Below are 8,886 nucleotides of genomic sequence, written 5' to 3'. Positions count from 1 at the left end.
GCTGAGTCATGTTCCCCAAAATTCCTATGTTGAAGCCCTAACCCCTAGTTTCTCAGAATGTGATAGTATTTGGGGACAAGATCTTTAAAGAGGTGATTAAGTTAAAATGAAGTCATTAGGGTAAGCCCTAGTCCAACATGATTGATGTTTTTATATGAAGAGGAAATCTGCTGGGTGCGGTGGCTCACGCTTGTAATCCCAACACTTTGGGAGGCTGAGGTAGGTTGATTACTTGAGGTCAGGAATTTGAGACCAGCCTGAGTAACATGGTGAAACCCATCTCTACTAAAAATACAAAAGTTAGCTGGGTGTGGGAGCACACCTCTGTAATTCCAGCTACTTGAGAGGCTGAGGCATGAGAATTGCTTGAACCTAAGAGGCAGAGGTTGCAGTGAGCTGAGATTGCACCACTGCACTCCAGCCTGATCATGATGGAGTGAGACTGTCTCAAAAAAAAAAAAAAAAAAAGGACAAACATGTACAAACAGAAGATTCTATGAAGACCTGGGGAGAGAGTGGCTGTCTGCAAGCCAAGAAGAGAGATCTGGAAGAACAGTGCATTTTCTCATGGCCCCCAGAAAGAAAAAGCCCTCCCGATATCTTGATCTTGAACTTCCAGCCTTCAGAAGTATGGGAAAATAATTTTCTGTGATTCAAGTCACCCAGTCTGTGGTACTATGGCAGCCCTTGCAAACTAACACACATGTTAATGTTGATCACCTGGTTAGATGGTGTCTATCAATTTCCTTTATTGTAAAGTTATTTTATTTTTCTTTGTGAGTGATAAGTGTGTTGTGGGGAGAGACTTTGAGACTACAGATCTCCTGTTCTCCATTATGCCTTCAGGCCACACAATTCAGCATTCACTGATGATTCTTTTTTTTTTCCCTCACCACCCCCACATCCTTTCCTGAAAGTCCCCAAAGTCCATTTTACCATTCTTATGACTTTGCATCTTATAGCTTAGCTCCCACTTATGAGTGAGAACATACAAGGTTTGGTTTTTCATTCCTGAGTTACTTCACTTAGAATAATGGTCACCAATTCCAACCAGGTTGCTGCAAATACCATTATTTCATTCCTTTGTAAGGTTAAGTAGCATTCCATGGTGTATATAAATAACATTTTCTTTTTCCATTCGTTGATTGATGGGCATTTGGGCTCATCCCGTATTTTTGCAATTGCAAATTGTGCTGCTATAAACATGCATGTGCAAGTATCTTTTTCATATAATGACTTCTTTTCCTCTGGGTAGATACCCAGGAGTGGGATTGCTGGATCAAATGGTAGATCTACTTTTAGTTGTTTAAGGAATCTCCACACTGTTTTCCATAGTGGTTGTACGAGTTTACATTCCCACCAATGGTGTGAAAGTGTTCCCTTTTCACCACATCCATGCCATTGTCTATTATTTTTTGATTTTTTGATTATGGCCATTCTTGCAGGAGCAAGATGTTATCTCATTGTCGTTTTGATTTGCATTTCCCTGATGTTGAGCATTTTTTCATATGTTTGTTGGCCCATTCATATATCTTCTTTTGAGAATTGTCTATTCATGTCTTTAGCCCACTTTTTAATGGGATTGTTTGTTTTTTTCTTGATGACTTATTTGAGTTCTTTGTAAATTTTGGATATTTGACCTTTGTCAGATGTATAGATTGCAAAGATTTTCTCCCACTCTGTGGGTTGTATGTTTACTCTGCTGATTATTTCTTTTGCTGTGCAGAAGCTTTTTAGTTTAATTAAGTTCCATATATTAATCCTTGTGTTGCATTTGCTTTTGGATTCTAAGTCACAAAGTCTTTGCCTAAGCCAATGTCTAGAAGTGGTTTTCCAATGTTATCTTCTAGATTTTTTATTTCAGGTCTCAGATATAAGTCTTTGATTTATCTTGAGTTGAATTTTGTATAAGGTGAGAGATGAAGATTCAGTTTCTCCTCTATATGTGGCTTTCCAATTATCCCAGCACCATTTGTTAAATAGGGTGTCCTTTCACCACTTTATGTTTTCGTTTGCTTTGTTGAAGAGCAGTTGACTGTAAGTAATTTTTTTTCTGGGTTCTCTATTCTGTTCCATTGATCTATATGCCTGTTTTTATACCAGTGCCTTGCTGTTTTGGTGACAATGGCCTTGTAGTGTAGTTTGAAGATGGGTAACGTAATGCTTCCTGATTTGTTCTTTTTGCTTAGTCTTACTTTGGCCATGTAGACTCTTGTTTGGTTCCATATGAATTTTAGAATTTTTTTTTTTAGTTCTGTGAAGAATGGTGGTGGTATAATATTTTGATGGGAATTGCACTGAATTTATAGATTGCTTTTGGCAGTATGGTCATTTTCACAATATTGATTCTACCCATTCATGAGAATGGGATGTGTTTCCATTTGTTTGTGTCATTGATGATTTCTTCCAGTAGTGCTTTGTAGCTTTCCTTGTAGAAGTCTTTCACCTCCTTGGTCAGTATATTTTTAAGTATTTTATTTTATTTGCAGCTATTGTAAAAGGGGTTGGGTTCTGGATTTGATTCTCAGCTTTGTTGTTGTTGTATAGCAGTGCTACTGATTTGTGTACACTAATTTTGTATCCTGAAACTTTGCTGAATTTATTTACTACTTCTAGCTTTTTGGATGAGTCTTTAGGGTTTTCTAGGTATGCAATCACATTAGCAAACAGTGACTGTTTGGCTTCCTGTTTACTGATTTGGATGCCCTTTGTTTCTTTCTCTTGTCTGATTGCTCTGGCTAGGACTTCCAGTACTATGCTGAGTAGAAGTGGTAAAAATGGGTATCCTTGTCTTGTTCCAGTTGTTAGTGGGAATGCTTTCAACTTTTCCCTGTTCAGTATAATATTGGCTGTGTGTTTGTCATAGATGGCTTTTATTACCTTATGTCCCTTCTATGCCAAGATTGCTGAGGGTTTTAATAATAAAGGGATGCCAGATTTTATCAAATGCTTTTCTTTGTGACTATTGAGATGATCATGTGATTTTTGTTTTAAATTCTGTTTATGTGGTGTATCGCATTAAGTAACTTGTGGATGTTAAACTATCCTTGTATCCCTAGTATGAAATCCACTTGATATGGTGGATTATCTTTTCGACATGCTATGGATTTGGTTAGCTAGTATTTTGTTGAGGATTTTGCATCTCTGTTCATCAGGGATATTTTTCTGTTTTCTTTTTTGTTACATCCTTTCCTGGTTTTGGTATTAGGGTGATGCTGATTTCATAAAATGATTTAGAAAGTGTTCCCTCTTTATCTTTTGGAATAGTTTCAATAGGATTAGTACCAATTCTTCTTTGAATATCTCATAGAATTCAGTTGTTAATCCATGTGGTCCGGGACTCTTTCTTTGTTGGTAATTTTTAAACTACCATTTCAATCTCACTGCTTGCTATTGGTCTGTTCATAGTCTCTATTTCTTCCTGATTTAATCTAGGTGGGTTTTATATTTCCAGAAATTTATCCATCTCCTTTAGGTTTTCTAGTTTATATGTGTAAAGGTGTTCATAGTAGCCTTGGATGATCTTTTGTATTTCTGTGGTGTCAGTTGTAATATTGCCCATTTCATTTCTAACTGAGTTTACTTGGATCTTCTCTCTTCTTTTCTTGGTGAATCTCACTAATGGTCTATCCATTTTATTTCTGTTTTTGAAGAATCAGCTTTATGTTTCATTTATCTCATACTTTTTTTTGGTTTTAATTTCATTTAGTTCTGATGTGATATTTGTTACTCCTTTTCTTCTTCTGAGTTTGGGTTTGGCTTGTTCTAGTTTCTCTAGCTCCTTGAGGTGTGACTTTAGATTATCTATTTGTGCTCTTTGAGACTTTTTAATGTAGGCACTTAATGCTGTGAACTATCCTTTTAGCACACCTTTGCTGTATCCCAGAGGATTTGATAGGTCATGTCACTAGTATCATTCAGTTCAATACCCTCATAATAGAAAACAAGTTGAAAAGGAAGAAGAAAAGATCATTAATTACAGAATACATGAAAGCATGTATTTAAAATACACAATAATCTACATATAAATTATTAAAATCAGTAAGTGAATTTTAGCTGGGACAACAGATATAGGTCAATACCCTTCAGGAAACACCTAGAAAATGAAATTTAAAACAGATCCTTCTGATTCTACAGATGCTAATAATAGCATCAAATTCTTAGAAGTAAACACAACAAAAATGTGCAAGATCTCTATACATAAAACTAGTGAACACTATTGAAACAAATTAAAGAAAATCTAAATACAGTAATGCAATGTATGATGTTTTGGTCAACAATAGACTGCATGTACAATGTGCAATGGTGGTTCCATAACATGTCAGTAGCAGATCACAGCCCACAAGCAGCACAAAATTGTGGTGGATGCACTCCACAGCTCCATGTATCGACCACATGCAAGGATTGACACCTCAGTGAAGGCAACAATGAAAGTGTTTGGACATGTCAAAAGGGGAGGGAAGGAATGAGCTGAGTGGTGGCTGTCTTGCCAACAGGGGTCAGCTAAGCTTGTTTGTTCATCTAGCTGGTGTTCTCATCCTGAGCTTGGTTGGAGCCACACTTCCAATGGAGACAGTCACATTCATCACTCATACATGGACACAACCTACAACTTGCAGCCACACATACGACTGTGCCTGTGACAGATCCAAAGAAGTATATACAGTAGGAAAGTTATTCAGGCCATAATGGTCCCAATAGTCAGTTGACTCAGAAAACTGGGCAAGGAGTTTTATTGCTTTTGGGACATGTAGGCAGTGATGCAAATGGTACCTTAGGCCTGAAAGACAATCGGCTACGCCTAAAAGAGATTAAGCATATAAGTGCTTATTCATAACATAAATAATGTGAACCCATAAAGCTATTGTTACCATGTTTCCTTCTGTAGGGACCAAGCCGATGGTGTGGATGAAGTTTGACCTGGATTGGAGCTACATGGAGAATGCTGCCCCAGGGTTGGGTGTGGATGGGGAGGCAGTGAGTACAGTGAGGGAGAAGCCAATCTGATACTTTGTGGAAGAGGAAAAATCATAATATTACTGCTTCTTGGCCCCAAAGGACTGGGATGACACGATGTTGATTATTTCTCTCATTTCTCCCTGCAGTCATGGGAACTGGCTAACCGTGATTGTCAAGATGGAGGCTGGGATTAAATTCTTGCCCCAATTGTTTTGCCCTCCATGCTCATGAATGCCGAATATTAGTTATGTGCATAAATAAAAAAGTTTTTTCACTGACCCCCCTCTTCTGACAAATGCATGTGAAATGGGCAGACTTACAGTTGACCTTTGAACAACATGGAGGTTAGGGGGCACCAGCACCACCCCCAAACATATGTACAGTCGAAATCTGCTGATAACTTTTGACTTAGCCAGAACTTAACTACTAATAGGCTACTGTTGACCAGGAGCCCTCTTCATAGCATAAATAATTTGCACATATGTCTATGTTACATGTATTATATACTGTATTCTTACAATAAAATAAGCTAAAGAAAAGAATGTGTTATTAAGAAAATCATAAAGAAGATAAATATATTTACTCTTCATTAAGTGGAAGTGGATCATCATAAAGGCCTTCATCCTTGTTGTCTTCATGTTGAAAAGGCTGAGGAGGAAGAGGAAGGGGAGGAGTTGGTCTTGCTGTCTCAGGGGTGGCACAGGTAGACGAAAATCCATGTATAAGTGGACCCGCACAGTTCAGATCCAGGTTGTTCAAGGATCTGTTGTATTTCCCTTCACAGGTTTTCTGTCCACTTTTCAGGGGAAGCAACATCAGAATGGGAACTTTTAGTGTCTCTTTTGCCTCCTCTTCCCCCAAGGAAAGAGCTAATACAAGTGGTGAGAACCTACTACTGTTTTTAAGGTCTGTGCTGTCCAAGAGTGGGGTTATGGGGCCTCAAACACAAACCCCAGGGCTCAGCTTCTTCTGTTTTGTGCTGCCTCTCTCATGAATGAGTAAAATGTCCCCAGATCCCCTGGCTCCCATGCCACGAGCAATCCAGGGCAAGTCTGTCTCTTCCTTTTACTCTTCTGAAGTCCTCTGCAGGGAGACCCAGCGACTCTATCTGGAACTGGAGAGGGACCCCAAAGAGAAGGAGATTTCCCTCTTTCAGAGTCAGGTCTAGGGAGCCCCATTGCAGCCTCAAATCCAATCTACATCTTTCCATCTAAATACTGCCAAATCTCCTATTAAAGCTACCATTTTGACCCCCACTGGGTTATGTGCCATACTCTGGGGAGAATCACCTTGAACGTAATCCTACAGGAAGAAGAACATCTGTCTCTGCCTCTTCAGATGTTTTTGCTCCCAGCGGCTGGATGTGCATTCACTGGCACTTTGACAAAAGCAGGACATTCTGTGAATCACCATGTTGCAATCATAAAAAGTTCCATTTTTAAGCATGTCATCTTTGTCTTCTGGATTCCTAAAACATACGTCTCAAATCCTTTAGGTAAATGGATATAACAGAACACCATTACAACCGTGAGTAGCGATAAGCAAAAGAAAGGAAACAGAAAACCCACAGCAGAGGCAGAATTGAGCAATCCAAGCAAACAGGCGTGAACAGAAGCACCATATATAACGCGGACTTGTGTTTGAACAGCCCCCTGAGCTCCTCAGAGAAAAGTGCTACCTGAAATATAGATAAGATAGATATTTTCCACACATTCCTCATATCCTTTTTCCCATCTTGGTTACAAAATATGTAGGTCTTCAGCTTACTCCTTAACCAGAATTATACTGAGGAGACCTCAAAACAGTTCCTCTTGGGAACTCCGGTGCTGACCTGCCGGTATCTCCTAAGACTACCTTGTTTTTCCATCAGTTCTGATGCCTGAGCTTTGTGCAATTGAGATCTCTGGGTTTTTGGAAGCAGAACCTGAGGAAAATGAGGTCCATCCTTGTCAATCCGGGACCTCATTCAGAGTGGTGACTTGGAACATCATTCATCTTATACCAAGGCACACGTCTGCAGTCACGGTGATGGAAATTACTGTTAGAAAACCAGACTACAATCTTCTAACATGAATTGCAAGTGGTTCTGTGAATTCTACATTGGTGAGGCTAAGAGATTTGGAACGCTGCCCACATCGTCACTCGCTGCCTATTCTCCTGAGTACGCTCAGCATTTGAGTCCCCAGCAACTGTCAGGAAAAGGGACTGATAAGAGGATGATTTTGCCACAAAATAGAAAAAGGACAGTAACAGGCACATGTCTCTTGGGTAGCCTCTGAACCCTGAGAAAGGAAGACCCGTGGATATTTCTATGAACTTCTGACCACACTACAAATGTAAACATTTGTGCTTCTTCTAACATGTTCTTGGTTAACTCAGTGTTCATAATCAATATTTATATCAGATTTTCTGCAAATGTTTATCTTTCCTAGTATCAGATCTCCTAAAACCTCTGGGCTTTTTGGCCTCTTGGGGAATGAATCTGATTTCACATTGGGCTGGATATGCAGTATTTAAGCAGTTGTATTAACCCAGTTTATTAAACATTTTTCCTATCCTTGTTCATATTGGATGATCCTTTTATAATAAATTAAGTAGTGCTTTTTTCAGGCTTGTCTATTTTATTCACTTAGTTTGCACCTTTGCACACTGATTTGATCTTTTTCTTCTCTAGAATATTTTGATATGTCATTATAGGCCACTTTCCTCTACCTCGCTCTTTTCTTTCAAAGTTCTAGTTCTTATTGCTCATTTACTATTCCTGACGAGAAAACAGGAGACAGAAGATAGGTGTGAAGAAATTGTAGATCATATAAGATTCTACACGGGTTAATCACATAGTTAATTCATTTCTTGTCTTTCATTCAAAATTAACGCTTTTCTTTCTTGCTTCTCCTCCTTCTTCTTCCCTCTCTGTTTTCATTCTCTCTTCCTCTGTTATCCACTTATATTCTGAAGCTTTTACTTCCCAAATGTTGGTTTGTTGGTTTCCTGTTGGGTCTTTTCTATGATCACCATTTCTTGTTTTAGAGGTAATTACAATAAAGGTTAGCACAGGTACAGGAAAGCGCACATGGTAAATAGTCTTAAGTACAGCTTGATGAATTGTTATGAAGGTGTAGATCCATGTAACTACCATAGAGATCAAGAATCTAATAAGACTTTCTCACGTCCCTTCCCGGTCTACACCCCATCTCTACCCAGAACTAACCGCCATCCTGACTTCTATCACTATGTATTGGTTTGTTTGTTCTTCACCTTCAAATAAATGGACTCATCCTGTGAGCACTCGTTTGTGTCTGGCTTCTTTCGCTTATCATTACATCTGTGAGATCCACTCATGTTTTATGGGTACCAGTAGTTTGTTCTTTTTTATTGCAGTGTAGTATATTATAAAAGTAAACCATAATTTGGGCTAATAGGCCACAATTTGGCCTGGGCGCAGTGGCTCACACTTGTAATACCAGCACTTTGGGAGGCTAAGGCAGATGGATTACAAGGTCAGGAGATTGAGATCATCTTGGCCAACATGGTGAAACCCGTCTCTACTAAAATACAAAAAAAAAAAAAAAAAAAAAAAATTAGCCAGGTATGGTGGTGGGGGCCTGTAGTCCCAGCTACTCTGGAGGCTGAGGCAGGGGAATTACTTGAACCAGGAAGGTATAGGTTGCAGTGAGCCGAGATTGCACCATCACACTCCACTCTGGCGACAGAGCAAGACTCGGTCTCAAAAAAAAAAAAACAAAAAAAAAAACACCAAAAAAACCCAAAACCCATAATTTTTTAATTCTCCTATTGATGAGACAATCATATTCTTATATAGCATTTTAGTAAGCTTTACTACTTACAAATAATACCCTATAATTAAAATAGAGATCTTTGCATCATGTTAAAAAAAAAACTGGCCTGGCACGATGGCTCACGCCT

This window comes from Aotus nancymaae, unplaced genomic scaffold (assembly GCF_030222135.1).
Source record: "Aotus nancymaae isolate 86718 unplaced genomic scaffold, 86718_ANA_hifiasm-v0.15.2.pri h1tg000001l, whole genome shotgun sequence".
Lineage (NCBI taxonomy): Eukaryota > Metazoa > Chordata > Mammalia > Primates > Aotidae > Aotus > Aotus nancymaae.
The sequence above is the reverse complement of the archived record's forward strand: the minus strand, read 5'-3'. Positions refer to the sequence as shown.